General features: G+C 47.4%; 1 long non-coding RNA gene across 3 annotated transcripts; it reads left to right on the top strand.

The window, feature by feature from the left end:
• Window positions 1-5,076: 5,076 nt before the first annotated feature.
• On the top strand, window positions 5,077-11,844 carry LOC128851171 (uncharacterized). 3 transcript variants are annotated; one of them, XR_008448422.1, is made up of 3 exons: window positions 5,077-7,265; window positions 7,886-9,442; window positions 10,572-11,844. It is a non-coding gene; the product is annotated as an uncharacterized LOC128851171 (long non-coding RNA). The 3 variants fall into 3 exon arrangements; XR_008448420.1 differs by having other exon boundaries at window positions 5,077-8,748; window positions 8,889-9,442; XR_008448421.1 differs by having other exon boundaries at window positions 5,077-9,066; window positions 9,334-9,442.
• The last annotated feature ends 11,806 nt before the right edge of the window (window positions 11,845-23,650 follow it).

Genomic DNA, 23,650 nt, shown 5'->3' with positions numbered 1-23,650 from the left:
TTTGGCACCCGTGTGGGTCAGTGAACTCCCAGTGCTCCCGGGCACACCATCACCACTGGTTAATGTCTCATGAATGTCCAGAGCCCAGATTTTACTCTCCCTTTAAATCTCCGCTCAGGCTTGTGCCTCTTTGTGTTTCATAAGCACCTGGAAGGGCATTAAGGATGCCCATGTTGAGTCTGTGCTCTGCAGCCCCACAAAAGGACTCTGCAGGTCTATGGGGCAAAACGAGATCGTAGGGAGAGGGTTATTCCATCCTCTTCTGGGGTGGCCTTTGAAAAGCCATTTCCATTTCCTTCCCTGTGTGTGAGGCTATGCTGTAGGGGTGAAATGGGACACATCAGCCCTGTGAAACAGGGTAGTTTCCAGTACAACGAGGGGAACAATAAATATTGCATGAGGGAATTTGCAGGAAGAGGCAAAGGCAGAGGAGAGTCAGGCATTCCCCCCCAGCTTCAGCTTGCACACTTTTGACTGCAGAAACGGAGAGGTATCCACACCCCCTGAAAGGTCTAGGGGTGCTAAGAAGATATAGGGTTACCAAAGGGAGAACAAACACATATCTGTCTCTTCATCTGGTCCCCAGCAGGGCCAGCAGCAGGGCGAGAACGGTGAGGCCACAAAATAGGAGGCAGGAGGGAAGCTGCAAGGCTTGGAAAGGGATGGAGAGAAGGGGAGGGGAGAGCCCTGCTCTGGCTGTGGGTGATTTTTTCTGCAGGAGGGAAAAAGAAGAAAATATCCTTTGCAGAGGCATAAGGAGGAAGAAAAACAATACACACGCAGGAGTACATGGGTCCTTGGTTCAGCCTGGCTCGTCAAATTGCAAATACATTTATGCTCCACTGCGCTTACATCTCAGTGCATTTTCCTGGCTGGGTGATGTTTGGTTTGTCACTGATCCATGGTCTTCCCCCTCCTGCCTGGGGACTGTGCTGGGGTGGGCAGCACCCCGCTGCTGCATCCCCAGGGCTGGATTTAGGCCAAATCCTGCTTTGCTCTGCAAACACGACTGTAGGGAGTCTTCCCGAGGAGGAAGGACAGACAATCATATGTCCGAAAGAAAAGCTGTGACAAGCACCGGTAGCACAGAAGGCAGAACTTCCCATTAAAGCCCTCCAGGAAGAAGAATTCAAATACCAGGTGCATAAAACAAAATTTAAGACCAATTACAAAAAAAACCCAACACTTCCCACATCCACTTTCCCCATCACCCCATCTATCTCATCTCCCCTTCTCTCTCATACACCTCCGCATCTCCCCATCCTCATCCCCATCTCCCTTTCTCCACTATCCCTTCTTCTCCCCTTCTCCCCATATTCCTCCCCATCTTTCCTCCTCCCCCATCCCCATCCTCCTCCCCATCTCCCCTTTACCCCATCCTCCTTCCCAACACCTTTTCACCTCTATCTTCCTCCCTAGGTCTTGTTTTTTCCCATCCTCTGCCTCTTCCATTTGCCTCCTCATCTTCCATTTGCCTCATCCTCCTCCCAATTTCTTCACCTTCATCCTCTTCCCAATCTCCCCTTTACCCCATCCTCATCCCCATTTCCTCTTCACCTCCATCCTCCTCCCCATGTCTCGTTTTCCTCATCCTCCTCCCCATCTCCTTTTCACCTTCATCCTCCTCCCTATCTCTCCTTTGTCTCCATCCCCCTCCCCACAACCCCTTTACCCCATCCTCCTTCCCATCTCCCCTTTACCCCATCACCCACCCTATCTCCTCTTCTGCCCCATCCTCGTCCCCATGTCTTATTTTCCCCCATCCTCCCTCCTGTTTCCTTTTCTTCCCCATCCTCCTCCCCACCTCCTTTTCACCTTATTCTTCTCCCTCCTATTTCCTTTTCTTCCCCATCCTCCACCCCATCTCCTCTTCTTCCCCATCCTCATCCTCATCTCCTCCTCACCTCCATCCTCCTTCCTATCTCCCCTGCTCCCCATCCTTCTCCCTATCTCCCCTTCTCTCCATCCTCCTTCCCTTGTCCCTTTCTCCCCATCCTCCGCCCCATCTCCCCTTTGCCTCCATCCTCCTTCTCATTTTCCCTTTACCCCATCCTTCTCCCTATCTCCCCTTTATCCCATCCTCCTCCCTATCTCCCTTTCTCCCCATCCTCCTCCCCATCTCCCCTTGACTCCATCCTATCCTCCTCCCAATCTTCCCTTTGCCTCCATCCTCCTCCTCATTTTCCCTTTACCCCATTCTTCTCCCCATCACCCCTTTACCCCATTCTCTCCCCATCACCCCTTTACCCCATTCTCCCCCATCTCCTCCTCCATCCTCCTCTTCATCTCTTCTCCCCCATCCTATTCTCATCTCCTCCTCACCTCCATCCTCCTCCCTATTTTCCCTTTATTCCCATCCTCCTCCCTATCTCCCTTTCTCCCCATCCTCCTCCCCATCTCCCCTTGACTCCATCCCATCCTCCTCCCCATTTTCCCTTTGCCTCCATCCTCCTCTTCATTTTCCATTTACCCCACCCTTCTCCCCATCTCCCTTTACCCCATTCTCCCCTGTCTCCTCCTCCATCCTCCTCCTCATCTTCTCCCCCATCCTCATTCTCAACTCCTCCTCAACTCCATCCTCCTCCCTATCTTCCCTTTACTCCATCCTCCTCTCCATCTCCCCTTCTCCCCATCCTCCTCCCCATCTCCCCTTCTCCCCATTCACTTTGCCAACACATTCACTCTCCTCCTCGCTTACTCCTCGGTGCGTTCTCCCTGCAGACGCCCCGCAGACAGACACCCCCCCACCTCCACCTCGATCCGAATCCGCCCCGCTGCGCTCAGAGCGGGGCCGGGACGTTCCGCGCCGCCGCCGCCAGGGGGCAGCCTCGGCCCCTCAGTGGCCGCTCAGCCCCGCCGGGGGCCCCCGGCTCCTTCCAGCATCCCCGCCGCGTTCCTGGGAGGCGCAGCGTGGGACACAGTTTCCGTGCCGGGATGCTTTGCAAAACCGAGGGGCACCTCAGCCCAAACCAAAGGCTCTTTCGCAATGCGGGAAAACGGCGAGGACCGTCCTCGCAGGCTCCGCCGCCTCCGGGCTGCCTTTCCCGAGACAAAATCCTCCCTTTTCCTTCCCTCCCGCCCCCGCTTTTGGTTTCTTTCTATTTTTTTCTTTTCGTTTTCTTTCCCCCCTCTCCCTCTCCAGAACGCCGCCTGTGTTTCCCTATCTCGTTTTAAGCATGAAGGTACCAATATCAGACAGATGCATCCCTTGGAAAACAAGCTGAGCTGCGGTGATGTGCATAAATAGTTTAAGATGATTTGCCCATCACTGGCACATTTTTAGAATCATAGAATAGACTCATAGAATCACCAGGTTGGAAAAGACCTCTTGGGTCATCGAGTCCAACCATTCCTATCTGCTGGAATAGATCGGGTTGGAACGGACTTAAAAACCATCTAGTTCCAACCCCCGTGCCATGGCTGGCACTTAGCTAAGCAGGGCCTGAGGCGTGCACCTAAGTGGCTTAACCTGGCTTTTCTATATCAGGCTGCAATTTTTAGCCTTTAAAATAGGATGGCTGCATCCAGCCTGCTTCCAGGGTACCAGCTGCTTCCAGTCCCCAGCTCCTGATTTCCCTTTGAGGGCTGTATAGGGAGAGAAATAGCTGGCCACATCCAAAGCTATGGCACAGAGCATGCAAATAATCATGGGAAAAATCCATCCCCAGGCCCTCTTTTCATCTCTGGGCGTAGGGTTAGCTGCAACAACCATCTCTGCTCTTTTCAGTGCATCCCTCCTCCTATGAACTATTCAAAGGGTAATGCTGCGCTGCTCTTGGGTCCCAGGGTGCTGACCTGCAGGGAAGGATGCTATGAGGGTGCATCTGCTTTGTGGGGCTTCCACGTGCTTTACTTTTGTCTCCCCTCAATCTGGATACAAAGAGTTGGGTGATCTGAGGGGGGACAGACACTGGATGTTACTGAAACTCACTTCTTCCTGAGGCTGGGCTTTTTTAAGACTGAAATAGGAAGTGAAAACCTCACCCTGAGCTTCCTCTAGGGTTTGGTTCTTCCTAGAGGTTTGCCCTTGCCAGAAATTTCTGTACCTCTGGCCCCGATCCAGCCAAATGCTTAAGTGTATGCATAGATTCAAACTGTCTAGATCCCTGCAGTCCTGCAAGTGTCTTCCTGGATGTGTTCCCTTGTCACTTCTTGCCTTGGGAAAGCTCATGCCCCTCTGTACTCCTGCTGTGAGCTGATGGATCTCTCCCTATTACTGCCAGCAGTGGCAGGCAGGAGTATCAGCTTGCTTTGTGGCTGATCAGCCACAAAATAACCCCCTTTCTATGCAGGGAAAGAGTTATCTCTGTATACCTATGGTGTATGCCATGAGGGCATGTGAATACTGTACATGAAGATGTGGGGTCACTGAGCATGAGCACCCGCTGCCCTGAGAGCTAAGGGCTGTGGCTCAACCCATCCTCATGTGCTCTGTTCTTCTTGCCAGAAGATGGTAAGGTAATGGTTAAATTCATAGAATCATATGGTTTCATAGAATCATACGTTTTGGACTGGAAGGGACTATGAAAGTCATCTAGTCCACCTCCCCTGCAGTGAGCAAGGACATCTTCAATTCAATCAGGTTGCTCAGAGCCCCATCCAGCCTGACCTTGAATGTTTCCAGGGATGGGGCATTTGCCACCTCTCTGGGCAACCTGTGTCAGTGTTTCACCATCTTTAGCATAAAAAATTTCTTCCTGATATCCAGTCTAAACCTCTCCTCTTTTGGTTTAAAACCGTTACCTCTTGTTCTATTGCTACAGGTCCTGCTAAAAAGTTTTTCACCAATTTTCTTATAAGCCCTCTTTAAGTATTGAAAGGCAACAATAAGGTTTCCTCAGAGTCTTCTCTTCCCCAGGATACACAACTCCAGCTCTCTCAGCCTGTCTTCATATGCGAGGTGTCCCAGGCCTTTGACTGTTTTTGTGGCTCTCCTCTGGAGCCACTGCAACAGCTCCATGTCTTTTCTGTGCTGAGGGGTCCAGAACTGGATTGCCAAGAGCACACGTGAATATTTGATACCGACTGAGATGACCAAACAAACTCCGAGTTGCCATCACCCTCAGGGACTCCAAGAATTGTCCCCATGTCAACGATTTGCCCCAACACTAGGTCTCCAGGGATTTGGACCTCCAGCTGATTTTGGCACAGGCCACCAAAAAAAGGCTGATCCGTTTGGTCAGATCAGCCCAATAGCTTGGACCCAGGCAGTCTCACAGGTTTGGATCTCTGATAGAAATTCAGGTTGCTTTTCTGCCCCTTTCACTGCTGTGAATCAAAATTCTGCAAACCCTAATGCAAGGAATAGAAATGCATATTGATTAAGGGCCTTTTATGGATGCCTTGCAGAGCATATTAAAAATAATTTAAAACTTGCATTCTGGTCTTAATGACTCTTGTCTCCAGCACTTTGCAGTGATTCAGTCTTGACTTTTAATTGAAACTCTTTAGTAAAGACAAATTCCTTCAGCCAGAGAAGATGAAGTACCCCTTCGGGCGTGTGCCCCAGAGTGGCTTTTGACCTCAAGGTTTCCAAATTGCAAAGTGGCTGTAGCACTGCGGCTGAAGTCCAGAGAAGAGCTTCTGTCCTTTAAGTGAGTGCACGTGGGTTGTCCTCCAAGGAGCCATTTCTTTTGACTTCCCCTCTGGGTGATGCTGATTTAAGCGCAGGGTTCTGCAGAACAAGTCTTTAGTGCTCCAATGCTCAAGGCAATCATAGGGGAAAGATTAGTAACCTCCCTCAGTGGGGCAGTAAATGCACCCACATGCTGGCACTCAGCATGCTCTTACTTCCCAGTTTTGACAGCATCAATACATACACGTGTGCTAAACAAATCTGAGTCAATTATTGCTGTCACGAGGTTGAACACCCCATACCTCCATAGTCATGTTTTCTTTTGCCTTTACATCTCATCCCAGGTGGCTTGTTCCTAGCCTTGAAGCTCAGATGTGCAAGGGCACCTTGGCTTGAAAACATCCCCAGAGAGGACATGGCATTTCTTAGAAGGAGCACCAAGAGATGGCATCTTGGGTCTAGAAGGATGAATATGTCTCAGTTAGGTGGAGACAACTTCATATTTAATATTTGCTGGCTCCACGGTGGCTGGCATAGGAGACAGGTTTCTACGTTGTACTTTTGGATAGAAGAACAAGATCTTGCATGTTATGGAGACTTACTTCAGTGTTATGCCCCTGTTCCATGAGTGGAGCCTTCAACATGGGAAGAAAGAGAGTTTGTCTTTGTCTTCCTTTTGTCTCCAAGTAGAAAGAAGCCCACAATAAATGCAAGACCTCAGAGAGGTGGTGTGCTGTTGGGTCCAGTGCTCATCCCACTGGGGTCAGTGTCTATGTGGAAAGCTTGAACCCCAGCAGTCCTTCCTCTCACTGTTCTGTGAAGAGAGAGACAATTGCATCTTAAAACATGCCTCTTCTTCTGAGCTCTTAAAGCATCAGTGCTTTCCATCCAGTCTCCAGTGGGACGAACCACTGAATGTCAATCAGTGCCTTCACACCCGTGCAGGGGTCCAGACCCTATGAGGAACTCCAAGACCACAGGGATTTCCACGCTGTCACCTGCTTTGTGGCAGCAGAGCAGGACAGGAAAGTCCCCAGTGCATTGGATGGGGCCTCTGACCATGACAGCTAGAGATTAGTGACTGGCCATGACCTATCATGTCTCTGTTTTTTAAAAACCTTACTCCATCTACTGATTGGGTACTATATGATAATATGATTTTTTGCAGCTACACATAAAATGTGAACCAGCTGGGTTCCAAAGTGCTTCTCTCTACCATGAGTGGTTTTCCTATAGGTCTTGTCAAAGCCACTAGTCACTAAACACTTCCTCAGGGACTGAGTTTTCCATCCAGGCCATCACACACCAGTGCTTTGTGTTTACATCCTGAGAGGAATCACAACCAGCAGCACAGTTCAGGTGGTGGATAATCATTACCCCATAGAAGGGTATGAAGTGAAAATATTTTGCTAAATGCTGCATTTTTTTCCTTAAATATTCATTTTATTCCTTTCCAGTTTTTAACATCTTGCTGTCTTCCTTGTCCCACCCACTGCAAAGAAAGCCCCTCGTTTTGTCAACTCAAAAAATCAGTTTCTTGACAACAGCTGTGATGAGCCCCCATCTTCACTGTCCTGCTCCTCGCAGGGACTCTCCTGAGATGATACAAACCTCTTGCTCCCTAAATGGAACCAACCCAATCTAGCAGAGAAGTTCCTTGTAGGGCAGCATGGAACTCCTAAATTTGAAGGTAAGCTCCAAGTCTCTTTAGGCTGAATCTGCTGGAAATGAACACCGGTTCAACTTCACATCCAAAAAGGCTCGATGCCTCCTTTTCTCCCAGCTGGTAAAAATACTGCTCCTTATCTGATTGTGCCATTTGCGGCATTTTACAGAGCAATTGAGCCAGGCTGTGTTTCCAAGGCTTGGTGGGGGTGCTGGTGTTGCCTTCACCTTGTGAGTCAGGCAGTAATGAGCTTGACTCTCTGGTAAAACACTTGTCTGGTAATCATGGGGTTCATCAGACAATAAGGTAAGGGTTGTCACATGTGCTGTCAAGGAGTTAAAAGTCATAAGCTAAATCTCCAAACTCCAAGCTGAGGCATCCTCCAGATCCAATGTCCCCGTATTTGCCTGATTCTCTCAGATTTTTAACAAATAGTAAGAGCTACGAACTCCAGGAGTAGACAAGAGTGCATTCACACATATCTTGAGGATTGTGTGCAGTGCTCTAGTTTGGGTGTAAAGAGAGGACCTCGCCAAAGACTGACCAAATTGTAGTTCCTTGTGCACATGGGCAGATCTGAACATAGCCCTCATGAAACAGACCAGCAAATAACTAAACATATCCTACTCTTTTCTCCTCCCCAGGCTCCAGTGCTTGCAGGTGACGCAGCAGTACTGCAAGGCTTCCAGCAGGCAGTGAGTTATGATTAAAAATAGTGGTTATTTATAATAAATGGAGCATTCACATGGAAAAATCGGAGTGATTCCTCTAATCGTAACCTAAGGTGGCTGTGTGCTTAGGGGCACCCTTCCCTTGTTTTTGTATCACAGCACTATAACATCATATTCTGAAATGATTTTCTAATGAAGCGACTTCAGTTTCTTTTGCTTTGGAGTCAAGGAGTTTTGTTGTTCAAGGAGCAAGCAAGACTCAAACCATCAGAGTGAAGTGTCCTACAGGCATAGAATAATAGAATGCTTCAAGTTGGAAGGTACCTTAGCAGATCATCCAGTCCAACCTCCACTGCAATGACCAGGGATATCTTTAACTCCATCAGGTGGCTCAGAGCTCCATCCAACCCGACCTTGCATGTTTCCAGGGATGGCGGCTCCACTACCTCCTTGGGCAACCTGTGCCAGTGTTTCACCACCCTTCTCATAAAAAATGTCTTCCTTGTATCCAGCCTAAACCTACCCTCCCTTAGTTTAAAACCCTTTGTTCTGGCACAACAGGCCCTGCTAAAAAGTCTGTCCTCATCTGTCCTGTAAGCCCCCATTAAGTACTGGAAGGCTGCTCTAAGGTCTCCCCAGAGCCTTCTCTTCTCCAGGCTGAACAACTCCAACTCTCTCAGCCTTTCCTCTTATGGGGGTGCTTCAGCTCTCTGATTATGTTTGTGGCCCTAATTCATAATTCATAGCTGTGTTGATTTCTCTCCTAGGCTACAGTGACATCAGTAAATAACAAAAGATTGGATCCTGTCAAAGAAATCAAGGAGGAGATATCAGAGGTAATGGACAAATTCTCTCCAACAGACCTGAAAAGTGTAGCAGCCTGCTATCACCCTGCAAGAAAAACAGACTGAAAGCACATGAGATTTATTTCACAAGAAATGTGAATTTAATGCAGATTTGTGTTTATATATTGTAGCATCTGGAGTTTCCAATGAGTGTGACCACATCCTCCTTGAATTCAGCAAGTCTTTAAAAGTGAACCACAAAGGAAACACAGAAATGACTTATTTATGGGGAAAGAAAAGCTTTTGTTTTCTGTTGTTTTACAGAATGCCATTCTGGCACAACCCTGCTTCTTCTGGGGCCTCTGTGACGTAAGCAAATCCTTATTGTCCCAAAGGACATACCCTCAGCCTCTCATCTTTAAGACACATTCCATTGTCCTACCCTTAACATAAGATTATAATATTTTCCTTACCCACCAAAATAGAGATGAAAAATTATTAAATGTTTGTGTTCTTCTGCCGCTGGAGCATGTGAATACCCTGGCAGAATAAGGAAACCAGATCTCACCTGCTCTTCTCTCTTCAAGCTAGTGACAGACCACATCAAGGCATCTTCTTTGATTTTCCATTTCTCAGCTTCCAGCAACACCTGTCAGCAGCCCATCTGTTGGAGAGAAAACCCGTTTGGCTCCACTTTGTAATTGTTTAAGGAAAGGGACCGCAAATGCTTACATCATTCAGGAGTGTAAGTCCCATGGAAAACCATCAGGCTTTGATTCTAAACTTACCCCATAGGCAACTAAGTCACTGGGACCAAACCTGAGCATTAGCTGATGTTAACAAGCTGATGGGATGTAACATCTTCCCATGATGCTATGGCTGTGCTTTTCTGCCAAATCCAGTGCATGTGACGCAGTGTCCATGGCAGTCTGTCTGTCCTACTGGCTATCACAGCCAACACTGCCACATTCCCCTCCACACCAGAACAGGTGAGTGCTCTTGCATGGTGGAAAGCTTTGTGGAGGGCATTGGTTTGAGGATAGGCTGATGTTTCTGAGTCACTGCCTTAGCAGAAGCCTTGTAAAAAGCAATGCGACCGGAGGGATGCATGGCATCAGTTTCCACGGGTCCACTTCCCAGATGCCATCTTCAGCATTGTCATATAGGAAAAGTAACCCCAGAAGTTGCCTTTCCCAGGAGACAGAGTGATGGAGAGTACTGAGTCTTTGTGCTGGGGATGACTACCGTGAACGGCAGATGGTGCAAGAGGAAGCAGAGCTGGCAGGATCAGCCAGCATTTTTCCTAGATGATGATGAATCAAAGCCAGCAAGCTGCTGGCTTGTGCCTTCCATGGTGTCCAGTCCAGGAGACCAGAGAGGACTGTTGGAAGAGGGCTGGGCCACGAAGGTGGGAAGATCTCTGGAGGAGGGAGGGAGAACTTTGAAAACAGGAAAGTAAAGCTCAGGGAGATGTGCTGAACTTACTCTAGACTGGGTGAGGCTGAAGACCAAATGATGAATCAGCTACTAAGCACTGAAACAAGGTTAGTCTTGGTCATTTGGAATTGGCTGCCACTGACTCACCTTAATGCTAGTCAGTTCAACACGAGGTGGACAGGATATGTCTGGCAAAAAGCCTGCTGAAGTTGATTAGATCACCATGATGTTGCCGAAACTCTCACTATACCCCTTTCCGGAGTGGCTTGTGCATCAGTACACAAGCACACTTGAGTATCTCCCAGATGTCTTCTCATTCCTCCTGAGTAGCTGCAGGATAGCAATGGAGCATGTGTTTGGTTATTGTAAATAAAGACTGACCATTATATTATTGACTGTTGCTTATGTACTATGATCTTTTCTTTTTTGCTCTGCAGGAAGTAAGAGCAAGAAGGACTGGAGGAATGAACCACAGCTGAGGAGAACCAAAACCACCAAGGGCTTCTGTGGCTCTCTCACTGCTCTATGGGAACCAGGAAGGATGAATCATGAGGCATGACAGTCTGCTTGCTCGTGGGACTGTGGGATACCAGATGCTCCCAAATAAAGCGATATTCCAGGGAATCCTTGGCCATACTCAGAAGTGGTATTTCCAGCCAAACATACTGCTCAAGAGACCTATCCACAGAAAGGACAGCCCACTGATGCCAGAATATTGTCTAGTGTCCTTGGTCTTCAGACCGATCAGTCATTACTATATGCTCCTCCAAGTCTCTACATATACCTTGAAGGGCATGGATAGAGGTGGAACATAAGTCCCGTGTTCCTAGCCTGCACTACTGACCAATGGAAAAGTGGTCAGGATGGACAGCTATGAGTCCTGTCATATTGCTCCACAAAGGCTGTCTTGGGCCTCTTGCTCAGATTTACTGGCACTACACTATATAGCCGAGTGAAGTTGCTCAAGAGTTCAAGTGTGTGGGATGCTCTTCCAGTGAGTTTCATAGGAAGGAGCACAGACAAGGGCAGTCTTGTCCTGAATAGGATCAGAGAGCTTTGTCATGGCTGATGGTTATGCAAAAAGTGGCCAAAATATGGCAGTAGATCAGGAAAGGCTGGGTGAGTATCCAGCAGAAAAGGGCAAACCCAAGTCATTTTGCAGGGAATGACAGAGTTATCTAGAGATTTGGAGTACAGAGAGCAGAAGGGTTGGTGGAGGGCTTGGAGGAGGTGAGTCTGGGCTATCTGGGCGATTAGCAGAACAGCAGAGAGATCTTATGGTAGGAAATCTTTCAAACTATACAAAATCTTTAGAAACAGCAAAACAGAGTCATTTTATACGAGGTTAGAGATCTGGTTGTTGTGGTTGTGGTGTTTAGATCTGGCCCTAAAACTCAAATGACAGTACTCTTTGATGGTGGTGGCTTTATGTGCTTTGACAATCTCACATATATTCTGCAGCATAATTGGTCTAAAATAAATTTTCCTCATTTTTGTTGTGCCAGCGTCAGTCAGACCTCCTAAGTTTTGTAACCTGCTTGTTTACACTGCTTCAAGTGATATCAGTGTTAGGTCTCTGGATGTGGTAGTGCCTTTCACCGCATTCTTCCTTTAGGTTTTTTTTTCTGTCTTTTCCGCTCCATCCCTGACAGGGGAAGCACTGTTCTTTCCGTGCTCCTTGTTTCTGTTTGAAGGAGTCATAGAAAAAGTGGCAATTAGGAAATAAAGAACCTACAGTATCTGCTTTGGCAGGGACGGCACATCCCACTGCTGAGCAGCGTCGAGTCAAACTGGCAACTGCTTGTCAGGGTCAGATGGAGATATTACAGCCTTATATTATTGGCTTTGTCCAAGACAGCATGGTCCACTGCCACAGTGCAGAACGAGTAATAATCCAATAGCAAAGTTGAGCAATACGCATTTACAGTAGTCTTGCAAGGAGCAGGGATTTGGATCCAATATTTTTCTGGGTCCCTTCCAACTTGAGATATTTTTTATGATTCTATGATTTCAGGATGCTCAGTTGCAATTCAGAAAATAATGCTGATTAGAAGACAAATGACAAGGCCAGATAAGTTATTATTTAGGAGATCAAGTAACTTTCTGGGGCAGGGTGACAGACATAAACTTCAGCTTTCCCAAATTATTTTTCTCTGCCAAAAGGATTGAAGGTTGCTAAGCAGAATCAAGTGTATTCCCCTCAAACTGAAGGAGAGTAACAGAAGCGAATGACTTCACTGCAGTTGAACTGAACTCATATCTAGTCTGAATACATATAATCATTGCTAATTATTGTTTCTGTTCCTCAAAGCACACTAGGCACCTGAAAGATATCATGAAAGCCAAGATTCTTCATGTCATTTATCTCTCAGAAGGCTTTTGGATTAGCCAAGGTGGACCTGCAACCCCCTCTCCAGGTCTTGTCTTGTCCTGTTTCAGTGTCCAGGGCTGTTGCTAAATATTGCCTCAAGATTCCTTTTCCTTCCTCTTCAAATCCAGGGGAAAATGAAACCCATTCCCAGACCGTCCTGACTTCTTCTTCCTGCTTTCCAAATGGTAACAGAAAATCTTGTCAAAGCAGAACTTTATGAAGGGCAAGGCAGAAAAAAGAGAGTTAGAAAAAGAGAAGATAACATCCTAGACCACGAATGAAGCCCTGTTTTCCCAAGGATCTCATGTGATAGCCTCTCCTTGCTTCTTTTCAGGAGCCGGCAACCAGCCCCTTCCTGTCAATACATCATCTTCACATTTTGGTGGGAATTCCACCCCTTTGCCTAGGAGAGAGTGCTGGGTCTGAAGGTCTCCCTGGAGTTCCTGCTCTCTCCTAGTCCCTTCTGTCTCTCCTGGTCACCTTTCTCATGTCCACAGGATGCCCTCTGGTGCCTCCATAGGACCATGAGCCTAGAGAGAACCCCAAAACCAGGTTTGCTATGAAAGGAGGAATTTCCCAAATAAACTCTTGGCGCTATGATATAGTATCATAGAATCATATAATCACCAGGTTGGAAAGGACCCACCGGATCATTGAGTCCAATCATTCCTAACAATCCCTAAGCCATGCCCCTCAGCACTTCATCCACCCGTCCCTTAAACACCTCCAGGGAAGGTGACTCAACCACCTCCCAGGGCAGCCTGTTCCAGTGCCCAATGATCCTTCCCGTGAAAAATTTTTTCCTGATGTCCAGCTTGAACCTCCCCTGGCGGAGCTTGAGGCCATTCCCTCTTGTCCTGTCCTCTGTCACTTGGGAGAAGAGGCCAGCACCCTCCTCTCCACAACCTCCTTTCAGGTAGTTGTAGAGAGCAATAAGGTCTCCCCTCAGCCTCCTCTTCTCCAGGCTAAACAACCCCAGCTCTCTCAGCTGCTCCTCGTAAGACTTGTTCTCCAGGCCCCCTCACCAGCTTCGTTGCTCTTCTCTGGACACGCTCCAGAGCCTCAGAGTATAGTGATAAAAGAGGTCTGAGGCTGCATGTGGAGGTGAGATGGGGTTGTAGCAGTTGACAGATGGTCCAGGATAATAGACAAGGACCTGAAACTGTACACTGTCACTACTTGCAGGGACACAAAAAGGAGTCTCAGGTGCACAGCAGAAAATTGCCAGTGACACGGGGACCATCAATCCTTGCTGGAGGTTCACCTGCCCTTTCTGGTTGAGGACCAGCCAGCAGTGGAGACGTTGAGTAATGTGGGGGCTGGTGTGCACTCCTCCGCTGAAGCCAGCTTCAAGCAGTTCATCTCTCCAGATTTCCTAGTATTTGTTCTCTTGTTCTGGGAAGAGGAGAGAGCTGCAAGAGGCCCATCTCACAGGGATGTTTAGAGAAAGGAAAATCCATTGTGTGAAAGAATTTGGTATTTCAGGGTTTGTTTTCCTTCTGACACAGAACAAAACACTACTATGTCAAAACCCTCCATAAGGCAAAATAGAACAAAATATCCCCAAAAAACAACTAACAGTGGCATTCAGTTTGGGCACAGTCTGTGGAAGAGTTTCTTCCTGCTTTGTGGCTTTTTGATCTCAGGATGCCTACTACAGCAGCTAATTCAGGAAAAGGAAAAGAGAAAAGAAAAAAAAAGGGAAAACAAACTCCACGCCAGAGCAGAGAAGGGGAGCCTTTCCATGCACCACGGTGCGACCCTGCCTCGGTGTTTTTTCCATGTGGTGGCATTGGGATCAAAGTGGCTCCCTTCTTTCTGCTCCAGATGGGAAGCAGCGGTGCAGAGGAGCCTCTGAGTCTTAAGTGGGAAAACCGGGGAACAGGCAGTGCAGCAACCCTACAAGGCATCAGCAGAGTTATTTTGCACCAGATTTCCTCGAGCAGAAGGGCTCCTGCAAAACAGTCAAGACATTTTAGAAAGGTTGGACATAACAGTTGGCTTTCAGCAACAAAACTGAAGGAAGGTCACCGATCTGGGCAGTGCTTTGGGTCAGACTCTGTTAATGTCTTTCATGTCAAGAGCTCCCAGCCCAGCTTTCCCATCTTCCCTGATGGCCCTGGATGGGCCCGTGTCTCTTCTCATGCTTTCAGCCCCTGGGACGGTGATATTTTGTGGGTACTGGTGCCTGGATGAGTTTCCCCTGTGGGACAATCCAGGGTGCCGATGCCTTCAGCGGCGGCAGAGAGCAGCTCGCCACCACTTCTCTCCGCTAGCATTTTCCGAGCACTTGGCGTGGCTCCCGGCCGCCTTTCACTGCTGCCTTTTCATTCGCGTTAATTCACTGTGTTTCTTTTCTTGCTTCGTGCAAGGAACAGAGGGAGAGCTTGTTCCAGCAGACGGGCCCCATCCGCTCCACCCGGCTCTGCTGGAGCAAGGGCTGGAGGAGAGGGATGGAGGCGAATGGGTATCTCCCACCCCTCCGGGGCCCCGCGTGCCGCCTGCGTGCTGCTTCCCAGCAAATACGGTAAGTGTTCAGCCTAAAAATGTAAGTCTGATCTCATGACACAGGGTGGCCCTGCATTCCTCACCTCTGACATAACCCGCTGGGAGTGTGCTCCACAGAAAAACACAAACAAGATGTACTCGCAGGCTGGCTGCGGGGGCCAGGCGGCTGGCAGATGTGCTCCAGAGCCTCTGAGCAGCCCCCTGGGTGCCACAGCCCTGCTCCAGCACAGCCTGTCCCCTCCCTGGGAGGGCAAAACCACAGCCCTGGCTGCATATCCATTGCCTCTTGTACCAGGCGATACACGGGTGTGTGCCCCAGCCTCCCACTAAGTCCTGCGCCTTGGGAAAGGGGGCAATGAGAAGGTAACTTCCTGTGGTTCAGTATCATCCAGGGAGGCAGCTGAGATCCACTGGGCTTTTGCTTGGTGAACGCCTGAGGGTGTTTTTAAGGACTTGCGGCACTTTTGCGGTTGGTTGGTGGTTGTTATTTTTCGCCTTGTTTTTGTTTCTTTCTGCCTCTGAGTCTCTCCTGGGCAGGCTCTGTCCTGGGACTGCCATGGCTATAGCTGGTACAACTACTCCAGCACCAGCCTCCCATCCCTGTTAGCCCCTGACTCTTATCAGCAGCTCCACAGCGATTCCAATGACCTCATTTGCTCTGGGTGCGTCATGCCGAGCTGTAAACTGTGCCCCACAGAGCTTGGCACTCAAAGTCTTGGGTGTTATGGGGTGGTGATTCCTCCCTGTACCCTGTTACAACCCCCTAATTTCACTATTTTGGGTCGTGACCATACCCGCACAGGACACTGGGATTAAATGATTTGCCACGGATCATGTGAGCATGGTAATGATCCGAGTTTCACTGCCATAAGGCTGGCTTTCCTACCAGGAAGAGCCAAACCCTCCTGCAAGTACAGCCTTGTCTCCAACAGGGGCCAAATCCTGCTCAGCACGGAGCTGACCTCCCATCTCTCCCAGCCATGCCGCACAGCTTGTTTGCTTTTTTTTGCAGATGCCCTAAACCTTGACAACGACCAATTTTTCCTTCTGTTGCGCAAAGCTTCTTTCCTAGAAAGAGGCTTTGTAATGCTCAGTCCAACCAGCTCAGCTCTCATCTGTGTATGTAAAAGCAAACTTTATACTACTGGCAGGTTTAGCTCAGCTCAAATACACTCAAAACCCACACACGGGTGAGTTGGGAGACTCAGTTAGATGCTACCTGAAACCATCCTGTGAGACTGCCAGCGTGGTTTGCCGTCGAATCAGATAAGCTCTAAGTCCGTCTTCAAGTCCACTCCTCAAACTTACCTTTTCTTATTAGTGCTTTTCATCTGTCTGCTCCTGCTCCAGCGTTTGACAAAGCTTTTCCTTTCTCCTCTGTTTGTGTCCTCATCTTTCCATGGCAGTGAAAAAAATCTGGGTTTTTTTTTTTGTTTTAATTTCACATTTTAAAAAAGGACATTTTTAGAAGAATAATTCTCCTCCTTTCTACATGATGCTTCCAAGTTTTCAGGATTATGACTCCTCTGACAGAAGATGGTTTGTGAGAGAAATCAAGACAAACAATAGTAACAAGAAACAATGGTAACAAGAGAAACAATGGTCCAGATTTGCTTCTTCAGAGCACACAGTTCAATCAGAGCAGAAGGAGAGATTCTTTGCTCATGGGTCCAAGTCTCTCTTCAGCCACCTCTTCATTTCAAAGCTCCCCATCCTTTTCCTTTTCTTGGGGAGGTGCCCTGGCCATGCTGAAGCTGTTGGCAGCATGAGGTTGTCTCTTTCTTTCTACACTGGTGATTGCGTGCAGCCCCTCTCTATGATTTCTTCTCCATCTCCAACCTACAGCCCATGTTTTTAAGTTAACCCACAATCAATGCTGGTTTATTTTAACATGCCAGGCTGTAACCTGAAGCTAGAGACATAAATTCAGCCTAATAAGTTTCCCTTGGCCAGCTGAGAGCACAGGTTAGAGATTAATCCAACAGCAGCAGATGGTCTGAGTTGACCGCTCGCTGCTTGCCCACAGCTGCTCCTTCCCATCGCCTTAGTACCTGCAGTCTGGTTTAACGTCTAACCATGCTCTCACCTGGATGGACAAGCTGTTCTACATGAAAACAAAATGCACCACTTGAAGACTGATGTGCCAGGGACAGAGTCTGGTTGAGAAGCAGCTTGTGCACCCACAGACACCCACACGTGCATGCGTACATTTTCCAGGAGTTGAAGTCTTTAAATCACTGCCAGTGGTCCCTAACATCTCAGTTATCTTGTCTGTGTAGGAGTGTAGCTGCTATTCTCATCCACCAAGCCTGCAAGGATGCTGATGAAGACCCAGTTTAAGGCTCTTCTTCAGGTCTTATTCCCAAATGAAACCAGCCTGAAATGGTACAGAGAGTGAAAACACTGGGATGGGTAACAAACCCTCTTGTTACTTGGGAAGCCATGTGACATCTGATAAGTGACTTGGTTTTCCCTGTATGTAAGATTTCAGGTTGCACCCCTGGAGGAGTTGTTGTGCCAAAAGAATAATAAATATCCCTTTCTCTCTCCCTCTCCTCTCTACCCAGCTGCCTGCTTGCACAAACCTCATAGGCTTTGGTTCTCCAGGAGTGCAAAGGTACCATGAAGTAAGGTTGGAAACCTGGTCTGCGAGCAGTGAAGAGGTGGCAGACAGAGAAATAACTAGATCACATCTGCCTGATTTCCTGCCAAAAATGCCAGGGAGTACCGTGATGGTTGTTAAAAAGCCAGCACGCTCCCAAGTTGGTGATGGATATTTTGGGTATGTTTCCTGTAACTGTCCATGGCAAAATCCCAATTTTCCGTGCTTCTACACCAACATGTGCACTGTGGAGGCAGCTAGAAAGTCAGTGTGAGTAAAAGACATTATTTTAATGTAGCTGTAGAGGCACAAATCAGGTGAGGAGGTCGTGGATATTTCTTCCTGCTGTGGACCTGATATGGGAGCCATGAGGAGAGCTTTTCCTGGTGTAAGAGTCATGGGAGAGTGACATAAGCCCTGACATGAGGGCTGGAAATCAAATAGGAACATAATGAGTGGGATGCTGAGCTACAAGAACGGCGACGAGCAGGTCCCAGATGCTCTTCTGAATCTTCCCATCACGGCTCCTGGAACCATGTGAGAGATACAAAGCTGGGCTGTGGAACTTTTTCCCCAACATCAGCTGGAGGCACTCAAGAGGAACAACCTGGAGGGTAGCCAGATGCCTGTCGCAGAGGAAAAGGACACTAAAAAGGCCATGTGCAAGACAGCTGCGAGTATTGCACTTAAAGGTATAGTGGATATATATGCCCTGAGGGGCTGTACAGATCCCCTCTTCCATCTCTGCCGGAATGAAAGAGAGCAATAAATTTCATGAATAGTTCTTAAAAGGATTGCATGGGGGGTTTTTTCCATTACTAAGGAGAAAGTCACCAAAGCATGGAGACTTCCCTGATGCCTCCTGCCTGGTTGAGCAGAGCTGTCCTGCTCCTTTCCTCCTGTTCCTCCTCCTCCATCTGCTGGAGCTGTGGAGCACCAGACAGCCCATGGCAGCATCCCTCAGCATCAGTCCACTCTGCAAGCTCCTAAGAGCTAAGAATTGTCTCTTGACTGTCCCTGTGATCAGGGAGATGCAATAGGTTCCTGGTATTTTTGCATAGGGACCCAAGGATCCTGCCTGGGTCCTAGTGGCAGGACATAGATCTTCTTTCAGTATCCACCGTTTTCCTCCCCCAAACTCTTTCCTGAAAAAATACAATCTCTACATCAACTACATAAGCCCTGCTGGGAAAACCCAAGGAAGAAAGGGCCCTCAGATAGAGCTATTCTTTAAGTTTCAGTAGTCCTGCAAATACTTTTCCCAGGTTTGCAGGCAACTTTTGAATGTGGTGTTAGGCCGTGTTATGAAATACGAGTGGTCTTCAAGAGAGTATTACCCATCCGTGGTATTTTAATTTTGCCTGCTTCTACATACGCATTGAATGTAAATAAGTAAGGAGCTGGCTGGTGGGCTGATATCTGTGCTTGCTTATACATTGATTATTTGGTACGTGGGATTTTCAGTACCGTGACACTTGTATGGATAACAGACTGTGAGTGTCTTTGGGGAACTTGGCTGTGATCAGAATCAAGCCCCCCAGACCCTGGAAGCGGACTGCTTCAGTGTTCCCATCGCATACTGAAATAAAGCATCCCTACAGCCAGCCAGCTGTATCACAACAGTATCTATTTTTTGTCGTCAATGTGTTATATACAGAGTACTTTTGCTGTATGATGAACAGTCAGCCCCAGCAATCCATCTGCAAAGGCAGAAGATATGATTTGGGTGCTATGAACAGACCAGGACTGAGGTGTTGGCAGGTACCTTTACCACCGAGACAGCACTAATAAATTTCCGGTTTCATTAGCTTTCTTCATTTTAAAGCTGAAACTCTTGGAGTCAGCAAGTAGGAGAATGCCAATGTTAGAATTAAGAAATAATAAAAAAAGGAAAATAAAAAGCCTTCCTTTGAGCACTCAAAAGGCATAGCAACCAGAGGGAAATAAACCACTGCCCAGAGCTATTATCTTGCTATAGTTCCATGCACAGCCATAGGATAAACAGCCTATCCTTGGAAGCACTCTTTCCATGGTTGCATCTATGGGCTTAGATTTAAGATCAGATTACCTGATTTAACAAATTGAGGAGTATCAGCTGATCCACAGTAACTAAACATGTTCATGCATATGTAATGCTGTGCGTCCTAACTTTCTGCTTCAGAAATCTTCTCCCTTAAACCAGTGATTCCCAAACCCCAGAGGTATGAGGAGCATCCTAAAAGACAGACCCTCAAATATTCAGGCATAAGATAAAAATCTGTGCTTGGTCTCCATATCGAAGATGACATTTCCTTTCACTTTCACTTCAAGGGAGCAAGAGAGCAAACACAGCCCTGTCTACAGTCACTGCTGGACAGAAAAATCTCATTATTGCTTCTTCCATCAGGCAGTAAGATCTTTCAGATTGATCCTGTAAAATCATGTGTTTTGTTGCTATCTTATTTTCCACAAAACTGCAGCCCACTTCTTCCCAGGACTCAGGCTTCAGCCCCTCTGGGTTCACTTAGGAGATGTCACGGACTTGCTGCCATCCAGAGGTTTCTGTGATGAGAAGTCAGCTGGCAAGCTGCTGGTCCTCATACCACTTGTGTCTTGGGAAATCTGTTCAACTTTACTAGAGAGAAGGAAAACAGCACAGCGTCTTGAGCCCAGGACAAAAGTAGTGGCAGTGTCTTTTTTTTTATTTTTCACACTCTTCCTAAACCCAAAAGTGACAACAATTGGGTTTTTTCCTCTCTTAAGTTTTTCAGAGCCATAGACAAGTGGCAATGCATACAGGAATCAATGAGGTTTGTGCTATTAGTTGATCCAGGAAAAAAATGATAGGGATAGCAAAGCAATTTTCCAGATCTACAAGGAGAATTGCACAGCCAGTATCATTTGGTTTCAAATAGCAATTTGGTTTCTAACCCTCCTGTGGAGTGCTAAAATACTAACCTAGCCATCAGAGGACCTGGGGTATATAGGATCATTGGATCATTTAGGTTGGAAAAGACCTATAAGATCATAAAGTCCAACCCTTAACCTGGCACTGCCAACTTCACCACTGAATCATGTCCCGAAGCACCACATCCACACATCTTTTGAATATCTCCAGGGATGGTGACTCAATCACTGCCCTGGGCAGCTTGTTACAATACTTGACAATCCTTTCAGGTTGAGCCAACTTCCTCTGGTCCTATCACTTTTTAAGTAGGAGAAGAGACCAATGTCCACTTTGCAACAACCTCCTTTCAGGTAGTTGTAGAGAAGTGGTAAGGTCTCCCCTCAGCCTCCTTTTCTCCAGACTAAACAGCACCAGTTTCTTCAGCTGCTGCTCATAACCCTTTTGCTCCAGACCAGCTCTGTTGCCCTTCCCTGAACACACTCGAGCATCTCAATGTCTTTCTTGTAGTGAGGGGCCCAAAACTGAACACAAGAGTAGACCTGTCCAAGCCATGACCAGACGGTGTCTTCAGGAGAGAATACTGGGGGAAATGGGATCAAAGGCTTTACTAAAGTCTGGGTAGACACCATCTACAGCCTTTCCCTCATCCACTAGGTAGGTCACCTTATCAAAGAAGGAGATTAGGTTAGTTTGACAGGAGCTGCCTTTCCTACATCTGTACTGACTGGGCCTGATCACCTAGTTGTCCCGTATATGCCTTGTGATGGCACTTAAGATGATCTTCTCCATAACCTTTCCCATTACCAAGGTCAGGCCAACAGGCCTGAAGTTCCATGTCCTCCTTCCTGTCTTTCTTCTAGATGGGCCTCAACTTTGCTGACTTACAGTCAAGCGCAACATCCCAGGTTTGAGAAGGACAACTCACCACGACCAGCTCTCTGAGGGCCAACTCTGTGGTTACAACTCTCTGCAGGGAGTCATTACAGTTACGGTTAAGGTTAGGGTTAGAGTTGTCCCTGCACAGTGTTGTCCCATGGAGATTTGGCTGCAGAGAGTTGTTCTAGACTCTCCCTGGTTATCCAGGAGTGCTAATAAATGATTGAAGATGGCTTGGCGAACACTTCTGCCAGTTCCCTCACTACCCTTGGGTGGATTCCACCTGATCCAATAGACTTGTGTGTGTCTAAGGGGTTTAACAGTTTGCTAACCGTTTCACTTTGGGTTGTAGGGGATTCATTCTGTTCCCCATCCCCATCTTCCAGCTCAGGGAGCAATGACAGCAATGAGGAGGAGACCTGCAGCTAGTGATGCTAACACCCTCAGATCGGTTGTACCAGGTTTGATGTAGGAGGCTGGAAAACCTCAGGTAATTCCTTGGACTGCATTCAAACCACTTCCGATGGAGTCTGATAAAACTTCAAATACAAGTGGGGCTGGGGAATGGTTTGGAACAGTATCATCCAGAACAGTGACAGACTCAGCGTGCTCTGCAGTCAGTGGGGAGCTGAAGGACCCCATTCAAACAATCCCTAGGTGGTGCTTTTATTTCTTTCCACTGAGAGTGTACAGAACTAGGGGTCTGTCAGCCCTTGAATCAGAAAGTACTGAAGTAACTGTAGTTTTCAAGATAACAGAAGGTACCCAAGTCTGGAATGAACTCCACAGCTGGCATGCTGAGGAGAGCTCTGGTTTTACACTGCTGTATCTGGTGGGCAAATTTCTCTCAGCTCTACATGGTGACCAGTTTTCCCTGATGTTTGTAGCTGATAAAACACATAGAAAAAAAATCTCATAGTGCACTGTCCTAAGCCATTTGCTATAAGATAAAGCAATTAAGAACTGGAAACTCTACCAGACAAAGTGCTAGAGAGACATGACGATGTTGTTCATTTTGCCTGGACCTGAGCCCAGGGCCTGTGACTAAACCTGTTGTGTATCCACACCTTCAAAGCAAAGCCAGAGCCTGGGCTGTGCTCATGTTCTCCTATCGCAGGGTGAAAGATTTCCTGGAGCCACCACAAGAGCCCGAACACTTTCTTCTGTAATCTGTTGTAACTGTCAGAATGCCAAGAGACATGCCAGACCTAGACCCTGGGCCAAAATAGCTATGTAGACATGCCCAGAAAGGAGAGCTGGCACATCTATTGTACAAAATGAGATATGTGAAGCCACAGGCAAATAGTTTGGCAATCACATGGGTAGGTTAGGCTTGGCAGAGGGCAGAACACGTCTGCTTGTCATGAAAGGAGGAGGTAAAACTTTTACCAGCTAGGAAAAGGGTTGGAGTCCTTCCCCAAAGTCAGACTAGGAAGGAAGGACTTCAAGGGGTTAAACAAAAGAAATCAATAATTGCCCCAGAAAGGTTGAAGTGAAGAACTCCATGATGTCTCAGTGAGGTCACAAACACTTTTCCAGAAGAGGTTTCCAGAGAAAAAAAATAAAATCGCATTTCCAGTAATCAACCCTATTTTGCAACAAGGTTCAGAAGAGACTGGAGGAAGGAGAGTGCACCTTGCTCAATGTTTGTGCAAGGGAATCCTTTGTATGTGTCTTCACCTCAATGTTGACCCAAGAAGTTAGAACTCAAAGGAAGGGAGAGGACAATTCAGTCCCAACAGCTGGAATTGATTATGGTATAGTGAGTCGACAAGGCAGATCATGGTCACACTATACAATAGCATTGCACCTAATTAGCTCAGGCAAGATGGGGATATGTTTCTGAAGAGGTACTCACAGCCACCCAGTCCTCTGCTGAACATTTTTCATTAAAGACTTTCCAAGCTGATCTATTTTCAGCCCAACCTACTCAATACCTTGATTGCCACACAGCTCTTTTAGCTGCTCTTAGATAAACATGTTGTTGCTCCTTGGCATTTTGCCTCCCTAAGCCCAAAAATACAAGTGTCACAGAAAATAAGAGAAGCTGTTCTCCTTCGCCAGGAAAAATGGTGCTATTTATGATATAAACTGTTTTTAATACACCTCACTGGCCATGCACATATGGATGTATACATAAATATACTTGAAAAAGAGGTCCAGATTTTGGCATCATGTATGCCTGTATGGAGACAGAAACAGAGAGAATTATGTGCGTATGAACCCTGACACACCTTCAGTCTGTGTCTTGGTGAGATATAAAGGTCTGACT

The sequence above is a fragment of the Cuculus canorus genome, chromosome 2, assembly GCF_017976375.1.
Source record: "Cuculus canorus isolate bCucCan1 chromosome 2, bCucCan1.pri, whole genome shotgun sequence".
Lineage (NCBI taxonomy): Eukaryota > Metazoa > Chordata > Aves > Cuculiformes > Cuculidae > Cuculus > Cuculus canorus.
Note: the sequence above shows the minus strand (reverse complement) of the source record. Positions and strands in the feature narration are given on the sequence as shown.